This window comes from Lissotriton helveticus, chromosome 3_1 (genome assembly GCF_964261635.1).
Source record: "Lissotriton helveticus chromosome 3_1, aLisHel1.1, whole genome shotgun sequence".
NCBI lineage: Eukaryota > Metazoa > Chordata > Amphibia > Caudata > Salamandridae > Lissotriton > Lissotriton helveticus.
In genome coordinates this window covers 283944839-283960192 of record NC_136061.1, presented here as the reverse complement: position 1 = coordinate 283960192, position 15354 = coordinate 283944839, and the positions used below count along the sequence as shown (strand labels likewise).

The window sequence follows — 15354 nt, the reverse complement described above, 5'->3', positions numbered from 1 at the left end:
AATCTTGATGTTGATAAGAACATGAAACCAGGGTAGTTCACGTAACCCAGGGAGCACGCAAAAAGTTGACAGTTTGAAATACCTATGGCAATAATGAAGCAGTTGTTGAAGCAAGGTGTGCACGGCAATCGCAAGTTTAATTTGATATCAGTCTGCCCTTCCTGCAAGTTGCACCCATAGAGGAAAAATGGAGAATCAATTCCAACGGACATGAACACACTCGTGAGATGCAGCCCCATAAGGGGTTTTGCTGCCCTCCTAGCCTTCTCGACATGCCCGCCCTATCCAGGGCGGTAATATGCATACATGCCCTCTCCTGTTGACCAGCAATGCTTTGCTTTTGGCTTGTAGTAGCTTAATCTCTGTGGCAATCAATTGCAGCCTTAATTTTTGGAGTGGTATGTTATGAATTGACCACGTATAACTTGAAACTGAATTGCCCCTTTATACTTGATCAATAGTTGATACTATTGGCCAAATCAATGACGCTCATTTTAAAACCTTAGTAGGATGACGAGTTCAGACTGCCCTGCCGGGATTTGAACCAATCTACAGGATATGCACAGATCTCTCCAGCTCGCTCATTCATTTACCATCAAGGCCTACCATTCATAAAATAGCAGCAAGTTGAACCAAAAGTTATGTTGAATAGAATTTAATGAAACTGTTCTGCAAAGCATCGTATTCCGTTGGGGCCCAGGGGATGTATAAAAAGACAGGTTTTCCTCTCGGCTATTTGCCCTAGAATTTTCATTATGGACAGGACCAAAATAGTTGTCCTTTCCATTGAGACCATTTTGGGAAATATGATTCTTTTATCCATAACATTATATTGAACTTTGAACTGGGTATTGATTTCACACGTGACTTCAATTTGAAGGCCACCATGAAGAATAGTTCTTCCCTGACCTACAAATCTTTTCATGAAACCTGTGATGGCTCCTCTGCTAAGGTGGAGGAGCCTTGCCCACTGCTATTAGAGCAGTGAAATGGGTAAAAAGAAAAACAATAATAACAAGTTTATTATCATGTTATTCTTGGTTGCTGCGAGCTGGGTTAGGGCTGCGAAGCTGGTGGCTCAGGGTGGGAGGAGGAGTGGACTGTGCATACTAATTGCACATAACTGCTTGGCCAGCCATTTCGGCCGGCCAAGCAGTCATGCGCACTTTGCATATTCTCCACCAGGCTGTAATGGACAGCCTGGTGGGGAATATGAATAGGCTCCCTGTTCCGATCTGAGTGCCAATCTACGACTCTCAGACCAATCACAATGCTGCATTGCAGCATTGTGATTGGCTCGGGGGAGTCTGTATGCCAGGTGCTTCCTGCAGCGTCAGGAAGAGCAGAGAAGCGGAGGAGAGACGCGGCCGTCGGAAAAAGTAAGTATTTAAAAATATATATTTTCGACCCCTCTTCCCGCACCCCCACCCCTGTTCCCTACCAGCCGCCACTGTATGAAACCTGGTTAAGTTCAGTCAAAAATCTAGATAAGGCCCTTCCAAGAATTCAAGCCCCCTATTTAACTCATATCAAGCTGCATATAACGCCTGAATCAAATGCATAATGTCCACTATCCCTCTGACCTTCATGGTTACATTACCTTTCAGGGGTGGACTGACTTACAGGGTCTGACTTATCCACGTATTCGCCAAACCACAAACATGTGATGGTGAATAAAATTACTCAACGATCCGGCAACAACCTTGTGATGTTGAAGACCTGCTTTATGCACCTGTTACTTCAGATGACTACATGTTGACTCTCTCTATTTCCTCAGTGAATTGGCCAAAAAGGGGCACAAAGCTTCAAAGGAGAAATGGCACTTTTACCTTCCCTGAGTGTGATACATTAGTCATGAAATGTTAGCCAGCAAGCATCACTTGTCACCCAAGCACATTAAAGCCATTCTTAAGTTGCCCCATCCAGTGACCGTCTCCATTCACAAACTTTCTTGGGTATCGCTGGGTACCATAGGCAATGGATGCTGGTCTATGTCACTCTGAGAAGCCCCTGGAAGACTATGTCATTTTCATTCTTAAAGTCTTTATTTCGACATATATATCATAAAAGACAAATATATTAAAAGGGCGTGAACATTCAATCATTTCATATCAATACATTGTAAAACTAGGAGATTTGATTGCAAGTCATTCTGTCCATTACAAAATAATTTAACTTAAAAACATCCATAATAACATTACTATTAAAAACGTTAAAAGGAATCCAAGATCAGATTATATTTTGCGTGTAATACAGCCTCCCACGCCACTACGTGACTGATGGGAAGTAGACCTGGGCCAGCCCTGTGCGGATGGGGAGTGGGGTGCCATGTTGGAAAGGCCCTTTTAATGTCACACGAAATGGCAGATTCCAGCTGATTCAATTATAGGTTGCACACATAGCTTATTTCACTCCTGACAAAATAAATATGTGTTTTTAGCATGATGATGCCCCCTGCCCTCGTTGCCAGTTGGTGAATGCCGACCGCCTACACATGCTTTGGAACTGCCCCCCATTGCAGCACTACTGGCAGGAAATATTAGATAGTTTAAAGCAGGCGCGGCCCGTGCCAGTAAGAGCGTTGGGGCAGGGTGGGGGGGATTCGACAGACGGTGTCAAGAGAGAATCAAATGTCGAATCCCAATCCCCCAGCTCTAAAACTGCACAGGTGCTCCTGGTTTGAAGCACTGCACCAACAGAACACTCATGGTTATATGGGGTATATGCAATTTGGGGATATATATCACATCTAGATGTATTGATTAGGGCTGCTTTTGGCCAAAAGACTAATCATCCACAGATGGAAATCATCTGACCCCCCCATATTTCGGCCTGGATGCAATAGTTCATACACTGAGCAAAGGCAGAAAGCACCGCTTTACACAGAGAGGCCAATTTAGGACTCCATGTACAGTAGTATTCTCATGTTATGCTGTAATGTTCCCTTTTACCTTGTTCCTGGCTGCTCAGCCAGTGTGAGTGTTCTGTGTTGAATGTTAGGGTGATTGACATGAATGGAATGCTTGGGTGTCTGGTGTGAGTGTTGTCAGTTGGAAGATGGGCTGAGCAGCTAGCAGCGCTCTCCTGGTGGGGCTTACTGTAAATACTTCTTAAGGACTTAATAAACTACATCTCGGCCTTGTCTACTATGTCTCCTGAACACGTGTGGCCAGCCCACTACATTTTGGCGACAATCTGGAGCTCATCTCACACGGGAAACGGCCTTTACAACGAAGCCGTTTCCACGAAATCTTTAGCCACGCATGCAGTACAACGCATGCGTGGTTACCACTAAAGCCTTTACCACGCATACCTTTACTACGAGGTTTGTAGTAAAGGTATTTGTGGTAAAGGTAAAAAGTAAAACGGGGGGTTTGGGGGGGTTTCCCCCCCAAATAAAAAAACTCACCAGAAGTCACGTCGGGATCTGCACATAATCAGCGTCGTTTAAGAGAAATCGGAAAAAAAATTCCGTTTCCTCTTAACGACGTATGACGTCACCACGCAAGTAGTCGAGGTAAAGGTTATGCGTGGTAAACGAATTCCGTTGTAACGCATGCGTGGTAAAGGCATGCGTTGCAACGGAATTCGTTGTAACGTCATACATTCATCTCACACACTACAGGTGGTTTCATGCCAACTAAGGATGAAGAGTTCAGCAGGACTACGTGTTGGAAAGGACCTACTGCCTTTACTAGCGAAGACACCACACAAGAAACCTGCATCAGTAAGTGGTCACAAAGTCTGCACAGACAGCACCAGTGCACTTCTAGGAGGAAGTGTTGAAACTAAGGCGCAAAACAAAGAAACAAAGGAAACAGTAGTAGCACGTCTCGCAGCCCCACCAATTTCCATCACACCGGACAGCCCCAGCCCAGGCGTGCTGTTCTCTGATGCACGAATTTTCATCACCTGGAAATTTGTTAAGTCAACCTACATCTTGCTGCAGATCTCACACTAAATGAAGCATCTTCAGTGCTTCAAGATGTAAAGTTAACAGTGGCTGCCTAGGTGTGTGCATACAGTACGGAATGTAGTGTTTTTGCTTGACGACATGATGTTTAAGTTCAAGCTCCACTTCTGTGACTTTAATCAAACTACAGTGTCATCTATAAGTGGGTTTTGGGAGGTATTTCCTGCTCATCGTGCCTCTATGTCAGTGCAGAACTTGAGAAGCTCAACTTGTACTAGTTTACTTTACATGTGCCTGTTTACATTGATTGATGACATCTCTATCGTGAGTTGGCTGAATGTTACTTGTATGGCCTGGCCTTCCTGCCTTCCTCAGGAGGGGATCATGAAGGTCAGAAATATTCATTTTTCAACTTGTTTAAACAACTATATTGTCTTACCTATAGTGAGGTAAAAAAAAAAACTGTTACGCTGTTTTTTGAATTTCAATTACAGCTCACGCACCTTACCTTGTCGATGAGGTCGCGCAGAGCAGCTGTAGAATTCTTCATGACATTTCCGTTGCTAAGCAGTCTTTAATGCTGCTATTGAACACCTTGGAGCAGGAGCGTGCCTGTAGCCACCCGGTGTGCGTCTCCTGAACGGCTGCCATCTTTGCGTTGGAGGCGGCAGCCATTTTATGTAGCCTCCGAACATCCAGGGAAGTTTTGATGCCATTCACGCTCTGCAGTTGTCAATAAAGTTGATTCAAGTTCTAGTGGAGCGCGGACATTGCAACGTCATGATCACTTATCTCTCCTCATGGCTTTAGCTGCATCGCTTTACAAGTAAGCGCAACAGTTGACTGTCGTAACGTTTGGTGGTGAGTTTGAGTTGTTTTTGATTCAGACCCTGGACACTGAACTTTGCTGGCAGTTCGTGTGGAGAGTTCGAATTACATAACAAGACCTGGTGTCCTTCAGTCTTCAGTGGGTTTCATCTCTGCAGCATTGTACTATTCTTTCCCAAGTTTTGTGTGCCAGTCCTTTCCTTTGAACTGCTCTTGGGTTCTTAGGAACACCTGTCCCTCATCATTGCGGTGACAGACACACCACTGTCATTTTTGTTTTGTTAAGCTTACAGTGCATATTTTATTGTTTTGTCACTAGTTGTAGTCATGCAAAGGAAAAACGAGTTGTGTGTTTTGAATAACATGTTATATGCTCATTGGCAAGTCGATTTCTTTTGTTGGGTGTACTCACCCCTACGACTGTACTACATTTATGGTTTTCACACGTTTTCTCTTCAGATATCGTTTCGCTCTCTGAGGGATGGGAGTGGGTTTTAGTCCCATGTCCCCTTTTTACATTCTTGTTACAGATTAGTTAAGCCTCTTACCCTTACGTGAGGGGTGGCTTAAGGTTTTCTTCCCCTTGTTACGTCTGGTATGGGTTTTTGTCCCATTTATGCGTTATTAGTGATATTACACGTTTGATGTTAACCCATACCCCATGTGGGTTATGGTGTGTTGCCCCCTTTACATGTTTCGTGATACATCCCTACTTTTAGGTGTGTGTTTTTTGGGCGTTAGTCCCACTTACATGTTTTGACGTCAAGTTGTTGTTTTGTGTGTAAGTTGCACTACGCCTCTCCTTGTTGTGTTCAGTGTGTAAGCCACCCTGTGCCTCACCTTGCTGTGTTTAGTGTGTAAGCCGCCCGTGCCTCAACTTGCTATCTTTAGTGTGTAAGTCGCTCTGCGCCTCACGTTGTCTTATCTTGTATTTAAGTCGCCATGCGCCTCACCTTGTTGTGTTCAGTGCGTAAGCCGCCCTGTGCCTCACCATGCTGTGTTTAGTGTGTATGTTGCCTCGCACCTCACCTTGCTGTATTTAGTGTGTAAGCCTCCCTGCGCCTCACTTTGCTAATGTGTGTGTAATTTTGCCACACTGTGCTGCACCTGTGTTGTTTTCTCGTGCTGCAACTGTTCTTGGGTGTTTGTCCCATTCTACATTAGTTGTTACTCTGCTTAGGTTGTAGGTTAGTCCCATATTTGCATTGTACCTCACATGAGGGGTGGCGTTTTTGCCACAGTCTCCTTAGTTGAGGAGTATTTCATTGGGTGTAGTCTATCCACAGTGTTTTAGTCTTGGGGTACGGTTCCTCTTTTCTTTCAATGTGGTTGTTGCTCACTTGGTATCTGTGAGAACTATTTACTTTTTTGCTTTTTGCTCTCTATTATAGGTGGAGGATGGTGTTGGTATGTTTTATCCTTTAATTCTCCTTGCCTCCTATTTTCGTCTGTTTTCCCTCTCGTGGTGTGGTATTGTTTTTCATCCCAGGGTTTATGGACGTTTTTTTATCATTTGTACATTACTGTGTATAGTGTTTTCCTTTTTTTAATGTGGTTTTGTTTACTTTTCAATATAAAAGGGAGAGGATATGTAGTATTCTCATGTTAGGCTGTAATTTTACCTTACACCTTGTTCCTAGCTGCTCAGCCAGTGTGAATGTTCTGTGTAGAATGTTAGAGTGATTGACATGTATGGAATGATTGGGTGTCTGGTGTGAGTGTTGTCAGTTGGAAGATGGGCTGAGCAGCTAGCAGGCCGCTCCTGGTGAGGCTTGTTGTAAATACTTCTTAAGGACTCAATAAACTACATGAAATACCTCTCGGCCTCGTCTACTATGTCTCCTTAACACATGGGGCCAGCCCACTACAGAATACCCTGTTGCTACGTACTGGGATGCCTTAATGACAGCCTTACAAACTGAAATTCCTGATGGCTCAACAACCCACAGCATTCATTCTGAGTGTGGCGACAAAGTGGGTGGGTCGTGGGGCTGTAACACATCTCCCAACACTGTGAAATCCCCTCAAGACACCACTTTTAGCTATCTCTCATTCTTGTATTAACACTCAATAGCACCGCTGTAGTTGGAAACATGGAGGCATGAACTCACCTACATATCAGTATATGGTTCACTGAATGATGCGGTGAGGGGATTTGTTGATAGGGCCAGCGTGACTTAGTGTGCCGCATAATACGTCTATGTTAGAATTATGCTGTTTGAAGCAAATATTGTTTGAATGTGTAATAGATTAAAATGTCTGTGCTAAATGCTAGTAACTACTAACCGGAACACAACACCTGTGACAATATGACACTATTGAATGTTACATTGCTGTGCTGTCAATAACTCTGCATTTATGGATATCCTTGTGTTTTTTGCACACTACCGTCAACTGATGGCACTATACCAGCCATGCATGTAATATGCTTTCATTTTCCTATATAATGAAAACAATAAAGCAGGTTTAAACAAAAAAACAGGAAGCATATTGGTGTAATAACCTTAGATGACGGATGCCACCTAAAATGGTCCAAGGTTGTTGTGGAAGACGTTTAGGCTAAGCTTTTTACTTTGTGCACAAATTATTTTCAGACTTGTCTTACACAAGGTACTCCGGAGAATGAGATACTTAACTTAGTGCTTTGAACCTCACTGTCAGGAAAATAATAGGGATCTTTTAAATGTAGCTTGCAGTCCAACCGATCCAAACCAATTATGGTTTGATGTAGAGTGCTCCAGGGCCACCGAGATCTGCAGCAAGTGCTTAAGGTAGCTCCTAGGGACAGGGAATTTGTTGCATTTTGTCAGTCTAAATATAAGGCTGTGGTTGAACAATAAAAAACATTTTTACAAGAGGATGCTTATAATCTGCTCTATCAAGCTAGTTGCCTTTCAAATAGTGAAAAACTTTGGTGGGTCATAAACAATCCCCTTTTTTGTACAATCTGTGGAGGGTGTTATTTCCTCGAATATTTTGTCAGACCACTAGGTGAAGTCTTTTGCTTCTATCTATGAGGACATGGTGCAAATTCTTCAATGGGTACATTGCTCTATTAAGTGGTGTTTCTAATATTGTATCTATGTTGAAGTTCATGAAGCACTCCTTGGGCGACCTAGCCCCGGGCCCTGAGGGACACCGCTTAACCTATATGTTGATGAACCGTTGGTATGAGCACCTTAGCTTTGTTAAGTTTTAAATGCCTCTTTTAAAGTATCTGTTCCAAGCTCTCGGTCCTAATCCATCAATATCCCAGTTTTCAAAAAAGTGGATAGGTCTGTCGGGGAAAAACTCTTGCAACCCTACTCAGAGTGATGAAAGGAAAACACCAGACACAGCAGTTGCTTAGGAACAGATGAAATGCGTTTATAGGGCCCGATTCACAGAACTAACTTAAGACAAAATCCTAAACTTACTACCATTTTCGTATTCACAGAAGACACTTACTCATTTTGGTATTCACAGAAGACACTTACTCATTTCGGTATTCACAGAAGTTAGCAGTCCTAACTTTATGACTCCTAAATGCCTTCTGTGAATACCAAAAGTCTTAAAATTAGGATTCTTCTCAGTTTAGTAGTAGTAAAGTTAGGACTCCTAACTTTAGGACTCCTAAATGCCTTCTGTGAATACCGAGTCTTCAAATTAGGATTTTTCTCAGTTTAGTAGTAGTAAAGTTGAGAAAAATCCTAATTTTAAGACTTTTGGTATTCACAGAAGGCATTTAGGAGTCCTAAAGTTAGGAGTCCTAACTTTACTACAACTAAACTGAGAAAAATCCTAATTTTAAGACTTTCAGTATTCACAGAAGGCATTTAGGAGTCCTAAATTTAGGAGTCCTAACTTTACTACTACTAAATTGAGAAAAATCCTAATTTGAAGACTTTCGGTATTCACAGAAGGCATTTAGGAGTCCTAAAGTTAGGACTCCTAGCTTTACTACTACTAAATTGAGAAAAATCCTATTTTTAAGACTTTCGGTATTCACAGAAGGCATTTAAGAGTCCTAAAGTTAGGACTCCTAACTTCTGTGAATACCGAAATGAGTAAGTGCCTTCTGTGAATACCGAAATGAGTAAGTGCCTTCTGTGAATACCAAAATGGTAGTAAGTTTAGGATTTTGTCTTAAGTTACTTCTGTGAATTGGGCCCAGAGTTACCAAAGCGTAGCGGCTTGCCTAGGAGAAGGGCAGACATACATCCTGTGCACTGTTTTACAATCACACTCCTTCTCCCAAGTGGCCAGGGTGTAGGCTCTATACACTGTACAGAAATGCCGCATCAGCAGAAACCAAAATAAACCCAGTGCCGAACATGGGCAAACATCTAGAAAATCGAAATGTAGCCATAGCAAAAATGAACAAATGGTGCAGTGCCAAATATAATATATAGAAAATGCTGTACAAGCAAAAAAATAAGAAACAGGTATACAGCATAGGCAGATAAAGGAAGCTATGACCTTGCTTGTGGATTGTCCTGACGAGCTAGGCTTAACGCCTCAGAAGGGTTTGGATGCACAGCTGTTGGAGGTGTCAGAGAGGTCACTGTGGGAGCTTTGGTTCAGGGCTGGAATAGATTTGTGAAGGAGGGGCTAGTGTACCATGGAATACCCGAGCAGCAGCTCCGAGCAGCTTGTTACAGGGAGAATTGAGATAGATCAGTAGGTTTGAGATCGTGCAGTTGAGAACCGGAAGTAAGTATGAAATCTATGTAGCATATGCATATGGATATATATATTTTCCCCAGCAATCCCCTTTCTAGGATATTTATATCATACACAAGTGTAAAAATATATATATGGTAGAAACATAGTTGGAACAATCTATCAGTACAGTACATAGCTTTGGATGGCATTACACAGCGCTTAAATAACATGGATATATTGGCATATAAACACACCTATGAGGTAATCATTATTTAAACATAGAAAAATGATATACTAGTATTCAGTGAATTTATATGATATAGGTCAATAGCCATTAATTCAAATATTTCTTTATGTGCTTCCTTCCTCTACTTTCTGTTCTGTTCTACCATATCAGAAGGCTAGGTCCTTTTCTGTAGGAGGTAGGACTTTAACTGTGGAAACTGACAGGATGTCCTTACTACACAATTGCTGTCCCATGGACCAACAACACTGAAGACAACACAAAAGTACAACTATGGCTATAAAGATACCGAATAGTGCTAGAATGAATCTCTTCAACCATCCTGTTAGTAACCAAGACCATAGCCAGGACCAATCCCCAGGATCTCTAATTTTCTCTGCTCCACGAAATATTTGAACTGCATTCTTAATTTGTGCCACATCCCTTGCTACGGTTCCTCCTTGTTGTAGGGTCAGGATGCCAAGTACAATTCTATGTTAAATAGTAATGGCAGCTACGGAATACATTTCCACCTGCAACTCTTGAACTATATGTCTTGTTGCATTGAATGCTATGGCTAACTCAGCCGACATGTAAACAATGGTTAATTCTAAATCATATACACCATATCCAGGAATTAATATACGCATTAGCTCAACAAATAGACATTGCCTAGTCTCCAGAATAGGTCCATGTATAACTCTTTTATACCTATGAGCAAAACTCCCCAAATGTAATGGCTCATGTGCTGCAATATATGGCACGTCTGAAATGTTTGGTGAAAGATAAGAACTAGCACGCATGCCTTCCCATTGCCTGGGAAGCCCCCTGTAAAAGTAAAAGTAAAGTCCACATTTGTAAAGCGCACAATCACCCGTAAGGGTCTCTAGGCGCTGGGGGCCGTCGGGAAGATTAAGCGAGCTATTGCCCAGAGTCACATGGTGCTGGGCTAACCTGCCGCCGGAGCCGGGGATCGAACTGTGGTCCCCAGATTCCAGCGTCAGTCGCCCTGGCCGCGGCGCCACACCTCTCTGTATGCTCTTGTGCCACAACTTAAATACATACCTCCCTTAACTGTTAGTCCAATGTGTGATATTTACTGAGCGGATGGCCAACCCCTCAGTGAAAGTGCTTTGAAATCGATCACACCATTTGTAATCAATCCATGCTGACGTTATAAGTGTAATGTTTGTAATTTAAGAGCAGCGAGCTGACCATAAGCGATATTCTCATATTGTAGAAATCACATTTGGTGCAATGGCATAATCATTCTGTTTCTCAACATGGATATCACAACGTGAACTGATATATTTTATAATCAAATGAATGTTGCTTTTTTATTAATTTGAAGTGACTTTAGCCTTAAGGCCCTCTTACGAGTTTGCTGGTCTGATCGCCGTAGGACTGGGTCTGCCCCGCCTGCAACCCATAGCTCTAGCGGTCAACAGACCTCCGTATTATGAGTTGAACACTGGACTGGCGGTGTGGAGGTGGGGTTTTTGCAGCGATGGTGAGCATTTTTACCAATTAGATCGATGCTTGTGTGTGCATTCCAACTGCATACGTGGCGGATCCATATACATGTGGAAAAATACCATATACCCATTAGCGGGGTTTGTTTCATATATGGGCAGTCCTGACAATGGGTATATGGTAAAGGACTCAATTGTAGATCGTTGCAGACAGGGTCGTAATCCTCTGGGTGAAGATCCTGCTGTGAAGGGTGGACCTGGAGAAAGGTATCCAAGTCGAACTCTGCCTGGAAGAACAAGAAAGGGGTGAGTAGCACCCCAAGTCCTTTGTCACCACCACCTTGAAGCAGATGGTCAGGCCGCCGTGGTAAGCTTGTGGAACAGGCAACTCGTAATATGGACGGCGGTGCAGCTAACCTGTACCACCCTCTGGTAGCTGTCTTTCCCCGATTGCCAACGTAGCAGTCTGCGTTCTTCTGTTGATCTCGGCGGTCCAGTTGCAGTCTTCGCAAAGGCAATCTGCCCAACTCCTATTCGTCGGTCGGACCACTGAGCTCTCCGTGCTTGGACCGCCTTACCGATACGGCGGTCCTTGGGACCGCCAAATTTGTAAGCAGGCCCTTAGTGTGCAGGTTAAGCTTCATGACTTCAGGTGGCCTGGAAACCATCTTATTTAAGGTAGTACATTTGCAAACAACTTGCATCTTGCATTAATACAAAGCTTTGCTTTCCATAATGCTGACCAGCAGCGTGTTTTTAAGAAAATTAAGTCAGCAGTGTATTTATGTATTGTAATTGTACCTCTGCTTCAAGTACGCCTCACATTTTCTCTGCCAGGGGATCCCGCCACCTGCTCGTTAGATACATTTCACTGAAAGCAACAAAATTCTGTCACATTTGCGCTTCTTGTACTTGTATACAGGAAAAAGTGTGTATAAACCATTCAATTTTACATGCATTTTAGCACTGTATGCTCTAGCTGGCTGTTTTGGGCGAGTGCTCTTGTTGGTTGAAATGACAATGGGCTTAATGCTAAAATAACAAGGAGCACAGCAAATCATCAAGAGATAATTTGGATTTTCCACAGCTAGGTTGGGTAGAATATCATGATTTTATTAAAGACACTGAGGCTGATATTATGCATATCTCTTTAATTGCCAACTCACAGTATCAACTACAAAACAATGTCAAGAACTTAGAATAGGAATGAATAAGTGTTCTAAAGGCTACTTAGTTCCCTGTGAGGCAGCATCTTCCTTCTTTGTTGCTGCTCACAGCTACAGATAAGTCACACTCGTTTTTCTTAATATGGGCATGAATGATACCCTGATTGTACTTGTATGAGGTACTGATGCGATAGGTGTGTGAGGAAACTAGATTGATTGGCGATTTGACACTTGAGCTTTTGAAAATGTAATTTTGGTGTTTTCCTTTGGGACCATTGGGTGTTTCTTTGATGTGCCACGGGTTCTATATGTGAACATATGCACACTCGTTTTGATGTTTTAAGCCGCTGTCTACTGATCGGGTTGATATTGACATGTTGTGCTGCATTGTTCGCTAGATATTTTGATTTTGAGCCACTTGCTGCTTCTGACACCGAGCGGTGCCAACGGCTGTCACCAGCGTGAGCAGGTTTGAGACCACAGTGTCAGCTTGAGCGGTCTCGACCCAGCGGTTACTGTTGACGCGGGCAACTTCGTGATTGAGTCATGCGCTGGTAACGAGACGCGCGACTCTGCCTGAATGTGCCGATGAACGCGAGGATGCTGACTCCATAGCGGCAAATACCTTGTGCGCTAACAACACTTTCTGAACCTGCCACAAAGTACTGGACAAGTTGTTGTTGGGCATGATATAGGCAAATAAAAAGGCTTGTTCACCTCGCTTTGCGATCAACACTATCAAGTTTTTGTTCATCTGAAATGCTCCCACTTGTGACTTTTTATCCTCTTGAGCCACCGTAATAGCGTCATGTGACACTTTGGCCATCTTGGATCAGGCAAATTCAATGATTTCAAGTCTGTATTCTGGCAGACATATTTTGGGCTGTCAGAGGAGCGGGGAAGTGTGGCTCAGGGGTTAGAGGCAGCAGACCACGAAGCTGAGATCGGTCCTGGACCAGGGTTCAATTCTCGGCGGGTCTTGGGCTAAAAATTCCACGGACTCGATAATTCTCGCCCTGGTGCTTCCCTCGACTCACGGGTTCACACTCTGCGACTCTGGGCAATAGCTTGCTTAATCTCCACAACGGCCCCTCGCAGCGGGATGCCTGACTTTCACCTTGTGGATACCCTGCTATCTCACAGGGGAATACCAGGAAGGGTTCCCTAAGCAAGCGCCGGGAAACCCACTGCGGGTAGCTGTGCGCTATATAAGCTCAACTACATTTACATTTACATTTACATTTAGCAATGCAGTTAGGTCAGAAGTTGGATGACTGTACGGATAGAGTGGGAGGTAGGTTCTCAAGGAAAGTAGACGAGGAACAGTTTTGGTCTGTAAAAGAGGTGGCTACGGTTAGTGATGGTGGTAAAGCAACACAAAAAAGAAAACACGTGTCTAAGGACAAACTCAGCAAGGAAAAGGGGCCTTTAATCAGAAAGGCAAAAATAGGGTAACCTTGAAGGAGGTATATGGAAAGGCTATAAAGGCCACAAAAGAGGATCACAGAGCGATTGTCTGGGATGAGTCCTCTAGCAGTGGGGACGTTGTTATCTCCTGTTCTTCCAACTATGCATCCTCGGAGGATGAGGGCATTGAAACTAAAAGGATTAAAAAAGAGAGGAGAGAAAAAGAGGGCATAGAACAAGTCAAAGACCCACTGGGTGAATTTATGTTCCACCCAAATACAATTCAACATCTTCTATCTCCCCAATGGAACCCTATTAAACATCTGGCTGAGTATGTTGTATTCTGGAAAAGAAGGGAAATGCCAAAGGAGGTCCGCACTAGAATCCGTTCCGAATGTCCAAGACCTTCCTTAGCGAATAAAGTGGCATATACTCCAGAATTGGATGATGAGATGCTGACTTTTCTAAACAAGTTGGGAAGAGACCCTAGATAAAGGATTGAAAGGATGTCAGGATGGCCTTCTAGATGTTTTTGGCCCTCTAACAAAAATGCTTTATATTTGCGAGAAAGCTTACCTTCAGGAGAGTTCTGGGGATGTTTTAGAGTTGAGACAATGGATGCAGAGGACGGTTTGTTTATTAGCAAATGCAAACGCCTCTCTCTACTGAGAACGTAGGAAAAGTCTTTTTATGAAGATTGACCCTAAGCTGGCTGAATTGTCATGGAAAGAGTCAAGGCAAGAGGCAAAGGGACTCCTCTTGGGGAGGAATTTGTGAAAGAAATGGCCCGATACACTGGGGCATTTAATTTAATACAGAAGGTTCAAAAATATATTAAAAAGGTTTTTGGAACGGCTGGGAGAATGGGGGGTTGATTCCCCAGCCGAGGTTTTGGAGTTACATGAAATTCCTTCTCGCGTGGTTATAGACCCGGAGGTTTCCAGTCGTCAGGGGGCTACTCGCCTAGCTTCCATCTGCAAAGACAAAAAGGAAGAGGACGGTTCAGGGAAGATAGAAGACCAAGACAAGTTATGTTTGGCAAGCGGCCTTTCGTCTATTCAGGTAAAATTGAGTGGCAGACTCGCCCATTTTCTAGACAGGTGGAAGAAGATAACCTCCAACCCTTGGGTGTTACAGACGGTAAGTGGGTACAAAATAGATTTTGTGGATACTCCAGTTCAGACAAGAAGGCCAACCCCTTTGAAGTTCTCAAAGGCAGAAGAGGAAATGGTAGAAAAGGAGGTTCACGACTTAGCAGGGAAGGGAGCGATAAAGAAGTCAGAAGCTTCATCAGCAGGGTTCGTAAACAATTTATTTCTAGTAGAAAAGAAAGACAAGGGTATGAGACCTGTGATAAATCTCAAAGAATTAAATAAATGGGTAGAATGCAACCACTTCAAGATGGAAGGGATTCACATGCTGATCGACCTCCTAAGAAAAGGAGATTGGTTAACCTGTCTGAATTTGAAAGATGCATACCTAACGGTTCCTGTTTGTCAGAACCAGAGGGGTCTCTTGATGTTCCAATGGAAAGGAATAATGTGGAGATTCAAAAACCTTCCCTTCAGTTTAACCTCGGCTCCCTGGTGCTTTACAAATTTGATGAGACCGATTGTAGCTTGGTTATGCACAAGGGGGTGAGATTAATAGTCTACTTAGACGCCATTCTCATTATGGCAGAAAGCAAGGAGCCCACGATCA

The 15354-nt window shown here is 43.3% G+C and overlaps 2 long non-coding RNA genes across 2 annotated transcripts in view; one reads left to right on the top strand and one right to left on the bottom strand.

Moving 5' to 3' along the window:
* LOC144824510 (uncharacterized) overlaps positions 1–4544 on the bottom strand; it is a 213393-nt gene extending 208849 nt beyond the window's left edge. The window contains exon 1 of the long non-coding RNA XR_013608990.1: positions 4422–4544. This is a non-coding gene — a long non-coding RNA (uncharacterized LOC144824510). The remainder of the gene's footprint in view (positions 1–4421) is intronic.
* Positions 4545–4650: 106 nt separating this feature from the next.
* LOC144824509 (uncharacterized) overlaps positions 4651–15354 on the top strand; it is a 110993-nt gene continuing 100289 nt past the window's right edge. The window contains exon 1 of the long non-coding RNA XR_013608989.1: positions 4651–4774. This is a non-coding gene — a long non-coding RNA (uncharacterized LOC144824509). The remainder of the gene's footprint in view (positions 4775–15354) is intronic.